At 34.8% G+C, this 18485-nt stretch overlaps 1 protein-coding gene across 1 annotated transcript in view; it reads right to left on the reverse strand.

The window, feature by feature from the left end:
• NBEA (neurobeachin) overlaps positions 1–18485 on the reverse strand; it is a gene marked incomplete at its 5' end in the record, with an annotated part of 454102 nt that overhangs the window by 163591 nt on the left and 272026 nt on the right. The window lies entirely within an intron of this gene.

Below are 18485 nucleotides of genomic sequence, written 5' to 3' on the forward strand. Positions count from 1 at the left end.
TAAAGGTTTTCATGGATAATATTAATTTTTCTTGACTACACTTGGCTTTTTTATTCAGCCTGATGGTTCCTTATGGCAGGAGATTTAACTTATTGAATTTTGGTAATATCTTATTGGAACTTGCCTGATTTTATTCTTATGATGCAAAAAAATAAATCCTAGTGTGGTCAAATGACAGAATCATAATTAGGTTTTATATCATAAATACCTTTCATATTACTGCTGTGACCTCCTCATAGTATTTCTTAGCTTGGAAGAGGTCATAAGTTTTATTTTCTGTACTATGGACTCGCAGTAACCTCAGACAAGAAAGATTTCTATTTTTTTTCTTAAACAGAAAACCCTGCATCTTCACCTTGGACCATACAAGACCTGGGCATCTCCCCTGCTGTCAATCAAGAAATAAACCCTCTAAACTATCTCTCTTTTTTGTAGGATAATTTGGAAATTTGCTTCCTAGTAAGCTACAGAATGAGTGTGAAAATAGGCAAAACTATGCACACGTGGATTTTATTTGTCTTCCACAATGCTTGAATTGAAACAGGATGAAAACCATCATGGCAGATGTAAAATGCTGAGGTAAAATCCACTCAGACTCATGGACCCCCTATTAATACAGGACAACTAAGAGAAATACAGTAAGCAGACAGGTTAGTGAAGATAGATACAGGGAATGGAACTGATGTATCAGGCAGTTTTGTTATTGCAAGGAGTTGGGAAGAAGCTATGATTTTACCACCTACTCTTATAATTAATTAGAGTCTCTTAATTAGTTTGTGCACAGGAGAGTCACACCACATAAATAAAAATGCTGGAGGCATATCTTTGAGGGAGTGTTTACTCTGTTTGAAGATCACTGCTAACGTGCCACTTCATCACAGGCTGAGATAACTCATGTTTTACGTGGCCTAACATTAAGTTTTTGGATACTATTGCTATTAACTCAATTGCTGTTTCTGAAACTAAATTCTGAAACTCTGAAAAGGTGAAGAGAAACAAGTAAGCAAAACTCCCTTTTTTTCACCAAGGTCAAAATTAGGGACATGTTTGCTGTTGTGTCCATAGGACCATTGTGACAGCGATTAAGATGGTGCTGCTGTATTTTAAATATGCTGTGTTTTGCTGTGTTTGCTTATGAGGCTATGATCATTACCTCACTTGTATAGGTTTTTACTTAATTCAACCAACTATAATTATTTGCACAATTTAAAACTTGTTCAACAAATTGTTGGAAAAGTTTTCAGTATTAGTACAAGTTTTGGATTTTTTTTCTGTTCGGTTGGTTTGTATTTATTTTTTCTTCCTTATTCACAAAAAGTAAAAATGGTAGGAGTTAGGGAAAAAAACACAAGAAAGTAACGGGCTGTAACAGATTTTGTGTTGCATTACATCAGAATTGTTCTGCATATTAAATCAGTAGGTTGGGATCTTGGTATATTTCTGTTTACAGTGAGGGAGTTGAGCATCATTTGACAAAAATAATGACTCCTGTTGGGACACCAGAGAGACCGGGCCTGAGATGAGCTAACGTGTTGGAGGAAGAAAGCACCAAAATGCCGTTCTCTTCCTTTTTGGTAGCTCTAATCAGTTTTATGTAAGTTTTTGAGCTTTATAAAATGAGATAATCTTCAAAGTAACTAATAGAAAAGCACTAAGCTGGAGTAAGAGTCAATAATTTCTGCAGTAACTGATTTATGACAATTCTGTAAAATTATTTATGCATGAAAATATATTTTTTGAATTACCAGGAACAAAGTCCCAAGCTCCAAATCATTACTAACATTTAAACTACATCCAAAGAACTTGAAATTTCGGGTATTTTAAATCCCTTGTGATGAGTGTAGCAGATTACAAAAATATTTCCAGACACAGGTGTAAGAAACATGGTAACTCTACCATGCCATAATTGCAGAGTAGAATGCATTAAATTAGCTTGGCAAATTTGGAGCTTAGCAATAAGACCATTCTGGTTTATAATATTAAAAATAAATTTGTTTCTATGAAATATAATAGATAGTCCTTCTTTGTCCTGATGGAAAAAACTCTTCTGGTTTTGCTGTTGTTAAAATTTATCACTCTGTTGAGTGCACCTTAGTTTTGCTGTACTGTACCAAACATCTATCTAAATGAAAGTGTACAGGACCTGGAGTTGCCCTTCAATCACTATATCCTTTATGAATTAGAGTTCCATTTATCAAAATTACAGCAAGAAGAGTAAGGTCTCACAGGGCTGTCTCATTACAAGGCTTGTAAACACTGTCCTTACAAAGAAATGGTTTAACACCTAACAAATCAAAAACTGATTGGGAATAGAATTTATTTGAGATCATCTATCTTCGGAAGATGTGCTGTACTGAGTGCACTTCGTGGCCTTTCTAGCCATTCATCAAGAAATTAACAAGCTAATACCACAGACCACCAGATCTCCTTGGATCCTGAAATGTGAAATATGTTCAAAACAGATCTGTCACAGATGTTCTATTTTTATATTTCAAGACAACTTCAAAAAGGTTTTAAAACAAGAGAAACTCTGAATAAGAGAAAGAAGAAAAACAACTCGTCTCCTTCAAACCAGACAACAAACTGAATAAAAAATTATATGACATAAAATGATGTCTATTATTGTTAACAGTGATATAAAAAGAAGAAATGAATAAATAAATATTTGATATTTCAGTGTGTTGGAAAAAAATCAAAACTCTTTTTTTTTTCAAAGCTTCAGAAAAATTACTATGAAATTAAATCTATGGCCAGACATTTAATTTCAAATTTTTTAGCACACAAGGAGCCTGTGTTTTAAAGACACAAAATGAAATTGGATTAAGTCTAATTAGAATATGTTTCAAATCCACTAAAGCAAGAAAATATAAAACAAAACTAGATGTCATTTCAAAAAAGCAATGTTGTGACACTGGAGGGCACAGTACTAGAATTGGCAGATGCTTTCAGCTCTTGTTCTTATTAAGTTCCTTCTTAAGGGATATTTTAAGGGCTAGACTTAAGGGATAGATAGGGATTTGGAAAGAAGCCTTGAAGCAAGCAGCTAAGTATTTCTTAAAACTACATTTTGCAAAGATTTTGGAGGCAATAAGTCACTCAGATTGCACTGAAGTCCAGCTGAATTTGGTGACTTTCTTGAAACTTAAAGACTCTGTCTTAAACATATTTCAAAAGAATGTATGCACTGGACTAGATAAGCTGTTAAAAAATCCTTCTATCAATACACTTGATTATTTTGTAAATGCACATGTTACAAACTGTCTTTCTGAAGTATTTTCAGGACAACTGAAAGTAGCTCACCTTTAAAAGAAATTAAAGAAACCAACAAAAATTCCTCTACAAAACCTCAATATTCATGGGAAGGTGTGTATTTTATGTCTGAAAGATTGTATGAACTGCAAAGCAAACTTGTTCAGTATTGCCAAGAATGTAATAATCTCTCTTCTAGTAGCATCACTTTTCCTTAAACAGAAACTACTAAGCAGTCAAAAAAGAACCAATCAAACCAAACAAACAAAAACCAAAACCACAACCAAAACAACAACAACAAAACCAAACAAAAGCCACGAAGAAACTGCCCCCCCAAAAAAGAACTACAAAACTCATTACCACAACCCTCAAAACCTAATAATTTCCCTAATAAGAACAGGAGAATCAAATGTTAATTTTCAGCTACAGCCACTAGAAGTATTTAATATAGGCAATACTTAATGAAACAGGGGTGGGTGTTTTTATTATGTTATTTGAATTTTTGAGTCTCTATTTTCAACTAAATCAATGAATTCCCTACTAGGTTCTGTAGGTCACAACAGGTTCTAGGGATGCAATCTACATTTCAAAGACATTGTAAGGGTGCAGATCCATAAAACTGTCCTTAAATAAAATTTTCAAATTAGCAGTGCAAACACAGTATATTATTGATTTATTTTACGTTTATGTACTTATTTCATAAAAAATTAAACTAATTACTCTGATTTAGTTGAACACAGCGAGGGGGTTTCTAGCTCTCTCTTCTATTCATTTACTATATATCCAAATATAGTTTTATCATTTTTTCTTTTTGCATTTAGTAAAAAATGAGGTTAAAAAATGTGGTTATTTCTAAGAAAAGTTTGCTTGGTAATACTGTGGCCAACAAAAGGAGACTACTGCTTCTTATAAAGTTGTTTCCATAGTTTACTTCAACGAATTACTGATAAGGCAATTTACGTAGTGAGTGCTCTTTGATCTTTGAAGAGAGATGGCAGAATGGAAAGTTAACCTCATTTTAATGTTACCTAAATATACTGACAGGAAATTCTAATGTTTCCAAACATCTGGAAATCTGCTTCATGGGATGGTGTTCTTCTTTTCTATAAGAAACCTTTCTCATATACTGTCTTTTACAGTTTTATGTGGCTTCTAAAGGAGCATTTGACATAAGTAAAGTCTGTTCTCTTTACAGTAAAATGCTGCATTTAATTAAAAACTCTCTTTTATAGTGGCTAAAGTAGAGTTTCTGCAAAGCTTAGCTCTCCTCAGAAAGTTTTAAGGGTAAACTTGCTTTTTACTCCTTACAGATCTTACAGTGTGTACTGCTCTGTAGAACACTGATTTTCTTGCTGAATTTTTGTAACATAAGGTAGTTTCTACTGATTTGTTAAATAAAGGAATTCAGAATTAGTTCCTCACAGGAGGCTACCTGACAGTTCATTATGTGAACCATGAAATTGTATCAGAGGTGAAATATAATTTATCAACAGAGTTTGGAAGAACAAAGCATTTTTTTTAAGAGATAGTTTTTCTTTATTTCACAAACTAACTTCTACAGGAAGAACCAAGCTTATTTATGGACAAAATTAAAATATACCACTATTATCTACGTTTTTTGTTCATTCAACACTCATAATAGTTGAAAATACTTAGAAAAAAAAATATTTGCTAGATAATCTATCTTCCTGCTGTATGTATTCTAACATACATAAAGCTTTCACTGCTAATCTTCAGTAACTCGATTAGGCACCGGTACCCTCGCAGCGCTCACAGTCGTGGAGAGCAGCTGCCTGGGAGTCTGTAAACTGACCTCTGCAAAACCCAGCAAGATTAAATCATCGACATGGTGACCACTCTATCCCAGCCTAGTATCTTTCTGCAGGACTTTGGAGCCAGCCTTCCTCGGGCTCCATGGGAAACGTGCCCCGCCTGTCCCTGGGTCGGCTCAAGGGACCGAACTTTTGGCTTTGCGTAGCAGCCCAACGCTGGCACATCACAGCCAACCCAACAAGCTGTCCCCACCTGTGCCTGCTGGGGCTGTTATTGACATTGCAATGTGTTTCTGGAATGGGCAGCTTTGACTGGCATATAATTTAGTTTCCCCAGAGAATCAGAGAAGTGACTGTTGATAAAGGAGGGCTGGTTTAAATAGATTTAATAAAAGCCAGAGAAAGCTAAATCACATTTTCATTATTAGGGATCTTTGAAGAAATGAGGAAGAAAAACGATGAAAATTCATAGAAATTAAACTTTGCATATATTTGTATTGGAAATTACTTCCACCAAAAGTAAAACCAAATCACATTTTTGTTTTCTCCAATGGATAAATACCTGAAAATTTAATCATAGACATGTCATCCATTTTTCTCTAATTTTTATACCTAATATCTGACCAAATGGTAAATAAATACTTAACTGCTTTATATGTTTTTCTTTTCATATTCTCAGATGCTTTGCACTGTAAAATGAGACCATTCCAATGAGGAGATTGAGAATAGAGGCAAGGCCAAAACAAATATGTTTCTCAGATGAGGCTGAGGGCTTTTTAAAAAATAAATACTTGTAGTCAAAGTGTTTTATGTTAATAAAAAGGGTTCATCATAAAAATAAAGGTTAAAGTACCTTGTTAGGCACTCTTTTATTTGTTTGGGTTTTTTTTGGTTTTTTTTTTTTTGTTTCCAGACACAAAAACTGAGATTCAGAGCAGTCATGAAATTTATTTTTAGCAGTTGTCAAGATTGTCTTTATATGTCTTTGAGATTTCAGGATTTCCGAGTGTATGAGAGGGATCCTGCACTGATTCAGCCCTGACCATAAACAGACAGCGGATGACAGAGTCAGATGTTCCCAGCCCAGCAAATGTTCCAGTGCATTTCAGGCTCCTGAAAGGCAGTCCCCTTTCAGACTGGAACCAGAGGGAGTCCCTCAAATGGGAACTAACAACAGTCAAATGTTTATATTTGGATTAAGATGTAGTTTGCCACTGTAACTTGTACACAGAGGAATGGATTCATATTTCATGACTGACAACCTTTACAAATCCCTGATAGTTTGAAGGGCAGCCTTTTGGCATATACTGCAGTTTGATAAATTGCAGAAAGAAACCAAATCCTTCTGTGAATAATTTCAACAGGCAAAGATGATAAACAAGAAAAGTAATTAAGAGCAATAAAATTTTCCTAGGTGTGTTTCTAGCTATTTAAAAAAAGTACAGTAATAGCTGAGAGGAAAATATCCACATCACACCAACAGTTATTGCTCAGTGGAAAGGACATCAAGGACACTTGCAAGTAAGAGAATTGGATCAATATTAAGGCGATTTTCATTTCATGCTTCCCCAACTCCAGTAAGCTGACAATATACTCTGATTATGTGAACTGCCTCTGAGTAACATAGAAAAGGTTATTAGAGCAAGAGGTGGAAATGGAATGCACTTTTTATATTGACAGGTCTGCTAATAGAGTGTACTGATTTTCAAAGCCATGCAATGTGTTTTCACAATTTGGTTTTGACAGCAAAAAGGAATTTCATTTATTCTTGATTCAAGATATTCACATGTAAGCAAAGGTTCCTTAAGACAGGCCACTGAAGAGGGAAACCAAACTATTCGAATAGGAAAATTTAATTAATAAGGCAAGAAAGAAAAGGTGATTGAATTTCAATATGTATGGCATGATTATAAAACAATGGAATAAATTTGATAAACAAGGCATTCTATGCTTTTAACATAGCATCTGATAAAACCTTTTTAAGATTACATGAAAGTGAAAAACATGCCTATGCCATGTCCTTATGTTGAGGTCTGGATTATGTCTGGAAAGTTTTAGATTAGTTCCTAAGCAAAATTCCCCAGGAAAAAACATGTTCTGACTATCTGCTTGCAGACCTTGAATCCAGGATCAATGTTGTCAGACCTCTAAACTGGCACACTCCATACTGAGGAACTGCACCCACATATGCTGGCCTTAATTTTGCTTCCTGTTCACAAAACTGAAAAAAAAAAAATCTCTTTGGAAAGACTAACAATGATAAAACCTTGGCAAGAATTGAAATGCTCTTTGAAAATACAAACACTTGATAATGCAGTGACATGGAAGAAATGGCATGGCATTTAATGAAATTCCATGAAAAGAAAGTGGCAGCCATCTCTATGATAAGGGTTTGGAGCTACGTTATCTTTATGATCCCTTTTTACTCAAGCCACTCTATTATTCTATGAAATGTGATCTTACCTCCCAAACCAGGGAATTCTACCCCAACATTTCTAACCCTTACTTAATATTTAAAAATTAGAGTCTCCAAACTGTGTGACTGGTCCAAACCTGAATATTTTTAAAAGAAAATGCATACTACACATCTGCAAGTTTTTAGTTCTCCCTTTCTGTGGCCATGAGTGATTATGTCTTTGCTAGAAAGCAATTTTGCCCCTCAACACTTCAGCTTTTGCTCTCAGATCCAAAAAAGATTGGCTCTTTGGAAACAGCCACTGTACAGAGACATAATAAGACAGCAAAAAAAAAAAATTCTAATGTAGGTAATGAATGTGTATAGCTATCATAATTCCAGCAGGTATGCAACCATTACAATTTCCATCAAAACTACTTATTTACAGAAGAAAGTTTCAACAGCTCATGGTCAGTGCTTTGAGAGACCCATTTGCCAACATATCTGAAATTACACTATCTTTCTGGAATGGTAATCTTTTCAAGTGAAACTCTTCAGAGGCATACAGAAAAAACATCTTAAACACAGACAAAATCTCCTGAACATGACATAATGTCACATAACATAATGTTTCTTTAAAGGATTGTCAATGTTATATATAAATAATAAATTTGTCAATATAAAAATGTCATTGGAACATCTAGATTTACTTTCTAGATACCCACTGGTTCAGTGTGCTGCACTGTGGCTATTGTGTGTTCAAATGCAATTTTTTCCTCACACAGACCACCACATCTCCAGAACTGGCTTACATATTTTCACTCAGCAGCTAAAGTAACTGGTGGGAAGAATTGCTTCTATTTCAGCATAGATCAATGCCTATAGCAACACCAGACAAAGAGCAGCACCCACAGGATATGCACATTTGTGAGGCTTCATTGTGGCTCTAACACTGGGATATTTGTGTTTACATCTTAGAGCTGCTGAGGGACTACACTCTACTAGCAGCAGACAGCCCTTATGTTTGGGCCAGGCTGCTGTAAATACATAAGCTCCTCCAAGCTGGAAATAATCTAGCAACAGCAGTTATATATCAAAGTTGTCTATCCAGATAGCAATTATTTATCAAATTAAAATCAAGGCTTTGCAATTTTCTTGATTTGGAACAGAATTTTACTTTTTATTTTTTAATTATTGCTTTTTAATTTTTTTTTAAGCAAAAATAGCTGCAGTTATTGAACATCTTTGTTTCATGCAGACCAGCAGATGAAGAGTGGAAGAGTAGTGGTACACAAGACATGAGATTCTGAGGGTCTATCATTAAAACAACTCAATGAGATAATTGAAATAGGTGAATGGTAATCACTGGCCCAGGTAGAAGGCTTGAGCGTGTATTAAGAAGAGCTAACCCACAAAAATCTAAGCAGCAGTCAGCAGTAAAGAAAAAAGGAGAGCATAATTTTATTTCACTTTCCATTAAGCTGCCACATGGGGTCTGTGACATCTTTCATTCTGACTCACAAATATTACAAGAGAGCACAAATCTTGCATGCAACTGCAGGGATATTTGCAAAATTTCTATGCTTATGTTAAATTTGCAAGCACTAGCAACATTATCTTCAATTTAGATGAGAGCTGAGATGATATTTAGACAATGTGATCAGCTTTTTAAGGGCAAAGGATAGAATGATTTGTGCTATTTGGCAAAAAGGACACCAATAAAAGACTTCTTGAGTTTTATGCATAGTTCTTTCAGCTGTGAAAGTGTATCTATTGTAGATGATGTTCAGGACATTATGCAAACACACCAGGAGATGTACTCTTTAGGTATACTGTAAGGATAAGAACAACATCATGTCATTACCTAATGCACATGATATGAAAAAGAAATTTAAACAACTGGAAACATGCATAATATGCTGCCTGATAGAATTCTTAACAAGGGGTTTGCCTTATCATGCTGGTTAGTGCTGTATTTGAGAACTTTTTCCATAAAATGCATTTAGTTTTCTTTCACTAGGTGCATCCTCATATCCCTGCCTGTAACTTGCACCACACTGAAACTCACAAGAAAATCCAGTTTCTCTCATTACATTGGTACTTTTTGTGTGTATTTCTAAATCAGCACTATAAAATAACGAAACACACAAAATAAGTAGTATTGAAGAACTCACTCTACTTGTAAGGATATGGAATAGCCATTGCATATATACCTAAATATTCATTTCTTGTGTACAAATCCTACTCTATACATAAAATTTCTACAAGAATTTTTATGTGAAATAAGAGAAATAGATTTTATGTGATAAATGTTAAGTAGTGCAATGTAAAAAAGATGACTAAAAAAACTTGGACATTTTTAAAATATATACTGTCTCTGAAAATTAATTGCCTTATTTACAAAATCTACACATACCAGCTTCCTTTTCTTTAGGAAAGACAAGGAATCACCTATACTGAAGAGATTCCTACACTCTTCTTCTCTTGATTTGATCCTTGCAAGTAGCCCAGAGGCTCACAAAAACCTGAGCCCAGTGCCTAAAAGCCTCTCACATCTCTCAATGACCATCAGAAACAGTGGGATAGAAAAGTCTTTCTGGATCAACAGTATGATCTCCTAATTATCCTTCTGCAAAGGTTGCAGCACTGCTGAAATAATGCCCCTCCTTTCCAGCCATGTGCTTGACGTGCTGTCCTTGCCAGGTCTTGAGAAAACACTAATGACATTTATTCCCACTTACATACAAAGTGGAGAATGGGATCCTGCAGTGAAGACATCGAGAATAAGAAGAATGGAGAAAACTTGGGAAAGGAGTATTTTGTGTTTTTAAATATTACCAAAGGAGATTTTTTAAGTGCTGTTACTCCTTTTAAAGTTTTAAAGCACAGAAAGTAGGAAACTAGAAAAACATACATTAAACCCTGAGTCCCAAGACCTACATTCACCCAGCTTTGAAGGACTCTGAAGGACTATTATTAGACTTTCACTGACAGAATGTTCTTTTGAAATGTTTCTATGAGATTCACTGAATATTCATGGGTCAAGAATTTCTATTTCTTTGTCAAATAGATATGGAAATGAATAAATAGAACAAATACATTGTTCACATGAGTTTGAAAACGTTTCTCTTCATAGCAATTTACTGGGTTTGGTAAATAATTTACTTTCATTTTGCAGAATAGACAGATCTTGTGTATTCTTTGTACATGAAAATTTAACTGTGGAAGGGAGAAAAATGCAGCTAGAATTCCAAGAATGACAATGGTTCCAATTTTTAGATCTTAGGAATGGTTTTGCAAGCCAATTTCATGGCTTCAAGAACATACTGGGGTCATACACTTTCAGATGAAGAAAGAGGTAGTTATGCTAACTGCTGGTAAAAAGCCAGCAAGTTCTCCAGTAAAATCTATTAGCTCAGACCAATAACAGCAACTCAGACCCAGGTCATGCTGGATAACCTAAAAATCTCAGAGGAAAGGCATTTGGAACCAAACACAGAGGTTCAGAGGGAAAAGTTTTCATATCTTATTTACCTCAGTGAAAAACTTGAATTATAGACAAAAGAGAGCTTCAGACATTCAAGAGTTAAGGAAATAATTACAAAAAAATGACTGCTTAATGAATCTGTACTTAGAACTTCTAGTAAAATTGCCATTAAAATTCCTATGAATACGCTAGAAATAACATACAACAGGCAGAAGATATTTAGAGACTGCAAGTACTGATAGGATGCAATTGCACCTCATTTCTATGACCTAGTCAAGGAGCAGAAACTCAGACACTGAATGCTCAGTAAAATTCATCTCAGCAGTGTTCAGTACTCCATCACCGAGCAATTTCATTACCATTTACATTTTGAAGGTGCCTTTCATTACATTACAGTGGGTTTTAAGAAGAAGAATCACCATAATGGTATTTATGGTATCTATTTAATGAGAACATATTTATGATTGAGGGGAGTGGGGTGGGAAATGTTATAAAAGAAGACCAAGTTAAATTTAGTATTTTAGATTTAATTATTCTCACTACTAAGATTTTGTTTTGCAGATCCTTCAATTAGTATCCAATGTAAGCTTTTTCCTAGAATTCCTTTAGACAAAACTGTATCTTGTAATTACCATACAAAATATTAAGAGAACAAAACTATCATGTAATATTTTCCCTAAAATCCTGTGAGGATGAAATATTTGGGAATTTATTTGGTGAAGCAGTGGATGGCACTGTTGGGCTACAATTATAAGGCTAGAGATGAAAATCTTAAATTGCTGTGCTTAAAAAAAAAAGATTTTTGTAACTTATTTAGGCACACAATTAATATATAAACTCATTTAGAGTACACTGGAGATTTCACAATCACGGTGGAAGTCAGTTCATGTACTGAAAGGAAGTTTTGTAACAGGAGAGGTATTATTTTAGGTGCTTCAACTGAAGCAGAAGTGTTTACATGCTTGTTTCACATGGCATCATGATCCCATTTAGGACTTACTTGGCACATGAAAGAATTGTTATGGGTTAATTTAATGACTGTATATATATTCTAAAAATGCTCACCCCTGAACATCAGTTATGTGTGTTTTACTGCCCACAAAGTTGATTCTATTTCATAAAACTGCTCACAATTAATGGTCATCTTGTCTTTACTTACAGACTAAAATTGTGTGAATGAATGGGGTGAGGGAAGAAGGTTTTTTTTTAGAAAAGGGCTTTTGTTCTTCAGTTGCTCCAATGTATTCTTACTTAAGGTATTACTTAAATAAATTTCAGTTTGGGGAATTATCTTAGATAAGGGTCACCCTGCATGTACCCAGAACTACATATTTTATGAGATTGTAGTAGTGTATGTGAATAATTTTTAGGTAGTGCATTAACTGGGGGGGGGGGGGAAAGACAATCAAAATATTGTCTTGGCTTATACAGTTACAACAAACTCAATTTCAGCAATAATAATTATTATAGTGAACATAAGCAAATTGATATTAGAAGCATTTTATACCTGTCAACATCTTCATTAAAGATGAGGCAGAGTCAAGTTTGCACATGACAACATGACAAGAAAATGGGAGGAGTGAGTGGTATGTCAGGGGGGCCTCAGCAGGTTGGGAAATGGGATATCAGAAGCCTCATGAAGCTCAACGAGAACTGCTAAATCCTGCATCAGGGGAGGAACAAGCCCAGGCTCCAGTACCTGCTGGGAGTCACACAGCTGGAAAGAAGCTCTGAAAAATGGAGGTGGGGGGGCTGAGGGACACCAGCTTGAACATGAGCTGTCAATGTGTCCTTGCAGGAATGGGAAATGTTATCCTGGGCTGCAATAGGCAAAACAGGTTGGGGAAGGTAACCCTTCTCCTCTGCTTAGCCTTGGTGAGGTCACACCTGGGTTTCTGCATCGAGTTCTGGTCTCCCCAGTACAAGAGAGACATCGATCTTCTTTTATATTTACTTTTACTACTAAATTGATCCAGATATTCTGTAGATATTCTTTGTTTCTCTTGAGGAGGGAGGACTCAAGGGGACCACATAGTTGTGTATAAATACTTCTTGGTTCTCAGTATTTCCAAGGATGGAAACCACACCACGTCTCTGGACAACCTGTCCATTGTTTGACCACCATGACAGTAGAAAATAGTTTATTCCTGTAGCCTTTTATCCTGTTACTGGCAACAACAAATGTCGAGATCAGTTTAGAAGTAAAAGAAAATGAGAAAAAAACCAACAAAAGGATCTATAAAACTCAACAAAGATGACAAAAAAGCTGTTCATACAGATATAGCATCGGTAAACAATATTTCATAGACAAAGATAGAAGCATAATTTGATGTTTAATCTCTTACATGGTACATATGTAATGCTTTCACTGCTATACACCTAGGAAAATAACTGGGTTTTATGCCTCTAGTTGGCCTGCTAGCAAAACTCTGATAAATAATGATTCACTATCAGCTGACTTCAACTTGCTTTCATTTTTGAACAAGTTACTGAAAAAAATACAGGTTTTGTTATGGCTGGTTCTGAAACCAGTGTTGTTGAAACTGTTCTAGAAATACACTAGGCATTTTCAATATGCACAGAAAAATTATAAGCTAAAGAATAATAAAGTCTGCAAACCTTATGAAGTTGAGAAAAAGTAATATAACTCTTTTAGATATACATGATTTATGCAGTAACTTTGACAGAGAGTCTTGAATTTGTTGCAAAAATGATAGTGTTTTCACCAGCAAAGATCACCTTTATGTTTTTAGCAATGTCATTAGTATCAACAATCTAATATATCAAAGTCTAGGACCCGAAATGCAGAATGGAAACAAAGACCAGCTTTTAGGTGCACATTCAGACTTTCTAGAATAGGGCACTCGATTTTACAGCAAAGCTTCTGAACAGAGATGATGAAATTGAGCATCTCCAGCTTACGGAACATTCTGATTTCCTCCTATGCTTTATTACTTGAAAATATCAGGGAGGTTTCTGAGACACTAGCTTAGCTTTCTAGAACAGAATTTTGTGCATGGCTTCTTGCCAGTTTCCCGGGACACTCTTCCCTCTACTTTGCTCTAACACTACCTGCAGAATGCAGGGAGCCCAGCAGCTCATGAGCTGGAACTCAGGAGATGTAGAAATCAACTGCTTTGGACTTCTCAGCACCATGGGGTTACTCTAGAGCTAGCCTTTCTGAAATTTCATCTTGGGGTTTTCTCTAACATTGAGGACCCTGACAAAATCGAATCTTCCTTTAGGGTCTCTGGGACAGCCAGATGTCCCATTCTGAACACAGTCCCTTGTTTGAGTTCCCGTGGACTTCAGACCCTCAGTTTCATAGCAGAAACGCACATAGCCTTGCTTCTAAGGTAGCTCTTGCTTATTAAATAATCTGGTCCTTCCTGCCATTCTTTGAAGGTCCATCAAAATTCATCAGCTGTCACGAAAACAGATTTCAGACTTCAACATTCCAGACTGCCAAACCTGATGCTTTCAAATTGTGTTTGTGTAATAAAAATGTTTTTCTAGTGATGAGTAAACATAGTATTTGGTGAATCTTAGAGCACTAGCGACAAGACCCAGAAGGAGCCAGAGTCTGCTTCATCTAAAACTGCCCTTGAAATAAGGTTGCTAATTAGATATCCAAACACACACAAGTTAAAAAGCCATATGTGGCTATATTGCACATATATCTGTGGCTTTATTTCAGAACCTGAACATGCTACATTATGAAGGCATTTTAAATTTTTTATATTCTTTTTCATTCTAAGCATTTAGGATTAGTCATGCTAATCAGCTTAACAGGGTAAATATTCTTGAGCACATACCCTAGATATATTTGACCAGCTTACACATGTATGTTTAGAATGTGGGCACGGAGTTCATTCTCATTTACTTCAGTGTATATCAGAAAATGTAAGTTTTCTTGTACTCACTCTATATATAAATTGTTTGTGGACCTTTAAAGGCTGATGAACGAAATCTTAATGAAGGAACTGTTTTAGGTTGACCTTTGTGGACCAGTATTCTATCTCACTGGCAGGGTGGTACAGTAGTGTCTCCTCTATGCTAATCTCAAATGACTGTAAATTGTTAAGTTGATTAACTAGAAGAGACAGTTCTTTCACCACATGTACAGAATCTCTGTGAATTGGGTCATATCTGCATATTTCACATATCCATCATAGTAAAATTTGGGGAAGAAAAGTAGAGTGTATAATCATTTATAAAATATTTTCTTTTTTCTTTCTTTATTTTTAGCTACAATTTACTAATTTACATTGAAATTCCATCTAAACTTAGAATAAGAATTAAGTTACTGACATTATAAAATTAAAACTCTACTAAAAGTTCCAGGTAATTCAAATTCCATTTTAGCTTGCACTTTTTTATTGCAGTAAGTAGCATCTCTCCAGCTACTCAAAAGAGAGAAATGAATCTATATTTTGATTCAAGTAAGAGTTTTACTAAAACAAAAGGACACTGCAGATATAATGTTGAACTAATTACGCTTGCATTTTACATCTGGGTATCAAAGTAACTTTAACAGATTACAAACAAATCTAATGCCTAATATTAAAGTCTTAGAAATGGTGGAGACTAATCCAAAAGGAAAAATTCTCTAGTCAATCTCCTGTAAATGCTTCTATGACTGAGATGCAAAGAGTCTCAAGGGACAGCTAAGTATATAGACATAGGAATCTGCTGTAATTTTTCACACAGTTTTATATAGGCATAGAAATATGGTATAATTTCTCATGGCAATGTTTTTTACTTGTCAGGTACTTTGAACATATATTCCTATGTAGGCATATGCCCACACACATACATATATGTATGCATTATATATTTTATGAAAAATGGAAATTGAAAAATGCATACAGGAGCTGATTAACAGACTGTAGTTAAGTACAAACTTCATTGTGACAGAAATTTTTGGAGAAAATTTTGTTTCCCAATAGTACAACACTGAACGTTTCCTACAGGAAGAAGTCACTATTATCTAAAACTAACACTTTTTTTAGGCCTTCTAGGTAGAATTTAACATTTGTTTTACTTCTTTAAGACAAATATATAGATCATAGACATCGTTTTCATTTCCAAGACTTCTTCCTTAACTACTGCAAATATAATATAATTACAGTATCCATACATCCAACATCAAATATGATTTAATACTAGAGTAGCAGTAAAGCACTTTTTTATCTATCAAGGTTATATCTTGATGGCTGCACAAGCTCCGATAAATCAGGTGTTAAGCAGGCACATCTCCAAGGAATCTGATAATTCTCTCATCTGCAATCCTCAGCATATCTTATTATTTACTGCCAAAGAAATGACTGATTAATTTTGTCATCTTTGCTCTGTGATTTTTGCTCAGCTGAAGCTGGCTGCCGTCTTCTGCAATGCCTGATCAGACCTATTTAAGTTGATGCCTTTGATCGCAGACACTGAGGAGCTTGCTGACTTAGGCTTTGACTAAACATTCCTCCACTGCAATATTTATGCAAAGAATCCTAAATGATAACGGACAGTCATTGTAGATAACAAAAACTTTTAAGATGTTTCCACTATTTTTCTGATGCTCAAGACAGCTTTACTTGTACTAGAGGTATCAGTCAAGATGAAAAATTGAAACAAAAGCCCAACAAATTTTCCTTTGATGAATACTTTATTTCTCACAAGCAAAGTATCTGAGGTCAGGGAATAAAATCTGTTATTGGAAAACTATGTAGTCTGAGTTTTTAAAAAATGCTTTAAATTCTTTCTGTAGTGTGATGTCATACTCAGTTTTGGAAGCTAGGGGCATTTTACTCTCAAACTGTTCCAAACAAAATTATTAAAACAAAGCCAATAAAAAAAACAACTACAATGAAAGTTAAGCCCTATGGAAAAAAAAATCTGCCTCTAGCTCTTTATTAATCACATTCCAGCACCAGAGGCTAGAAGTACATCAAACTGCACCAAATCCTTTTCACATGACAACCTCATAAATTATTCAACTCATTAGTAACACCAAGAGGCATAAAAATAACATCAGTGTTAAGGATGTTTTCTTACAGAGAAAGGTCAGCTAAAAGTTTCAGTATTAAAATCCAAAGGTTTAAGCCTCTGAAAAGTAAATACATCTAGATAGAATCCATGAATACTTTAATGCATGCTGGTTTAAAACACCATGTTAATTTTAATACATATGTGAAAAGCTAGAATTATTTTTTAAATTCTGAAAACTTCCATCTATTGTTAATTTTTATGTAACCACTAAGTTTGATGTGCACCATCTGTGTATAAACATGAGTTTTAATTTTCCTGTATGGTGAATGCACTAACAGGTGTTCTAGAAATATAAAGTCTGTGGTTTTAGTGACTATTTGCCTTTCAAAAGCAACACAGCAATTAGCAGTTTTGTACCCAACTCTCATAAAAACTCTATCCTGATGTTTTGGAAGAACATGGAGGAAATAACCCTTTGTCAAATATGAAATACCATATACAAATGGGGGAAATGTCTTCTTTAATTGAGCTTAAGGAAAGTTTATGAACTGAAGTCCTGGACATGATATTCCTCACCCTTAAGTAAGGATTAAGTTACAACTCCTAGTATAACTGCACACACAGATATTAATTCATATGTCTAACCTGTTTGGATCCCAGCTATTTGCCTCATACAACCGCAAAGTTGGTGAAAGGTGTGGGTCATATACAGAGTTAGCTTTATATCTATCATATTCAGAACTTTTGGCAACCTTTGCTTTTGGCTAAACATCTGAAGAAAGGTTCAACTTGCTTTGTGAATGATTACTTCAATTTTTTACTCCTAAATGCTAAAGAATCATAGTATTTTCTTTTCAGCACTAAAACAAAAAAAAAAACCAAAATAAACCAACCAGAAAACCATCACAAAATTCTTTAAAAAACTCCTGTCTTTGAAATGCTAGAGAGGTGTCCCAGCTTAAACTCAAGAAATAAATTCACTTTAGATTTTTGGAGTATTCAGGTTCAGTCTGCTGTACAGAGGTCACAAACATGAAGCTTTTACATTTTATAGAGGAATTTGTGTGTCCTCATTCCTTTTTTATACTCCAACTACATCTCCATGAAAATCAAACATTATCTAATTCATCAGTTTCTAAAACTGAAGCTTCCACGTATTCAGTTCACTATTAAATCACAAGTTATCCTTAAAAATTATTATTGTTAACAAGTTCTAATGCATTTCATGATTTGCAGAAAAAATACTTCTGGCTGAAATTTGCACGCCAGAATAAAATTTCTGATATTTTTAAATTCCTCATTCAGAAAATGTCTCCCATGGAACTGTTATGATGCATTAGTTTGATGACCTATTTCATTCAGTCACTCCAGAGAGACATGTTCAGTTGCTTTTACCAGCGTCTCAAAATTAGTGTCTGGGAATGCTAGAGGAGTATAACGTGAATCCCTTGGGGATCAGGGAATTTAACAGCTCACAAGCTCAAGTCTTCTGGTTCATTAAAGTGTAAGAATTGAAAGAATTCCTTTTCTAAGAATATGTCATCCTAGGAATTCCCAGCACTATCCTTGAGAAAGAAGGGACATGATTCTGAGGCATTCA

Source organism: Fringilla coelebs (genome assembly GCF_963513975.1).
Source record: "Fringilla coelebs genome assembly, chromosome: 2".
Lineage (NCBI taxonomy): Eukaryota > Metazoa > Chordata > Aves > Passeriformes > Fringillidae > Fringilla > Fringilla coelebs.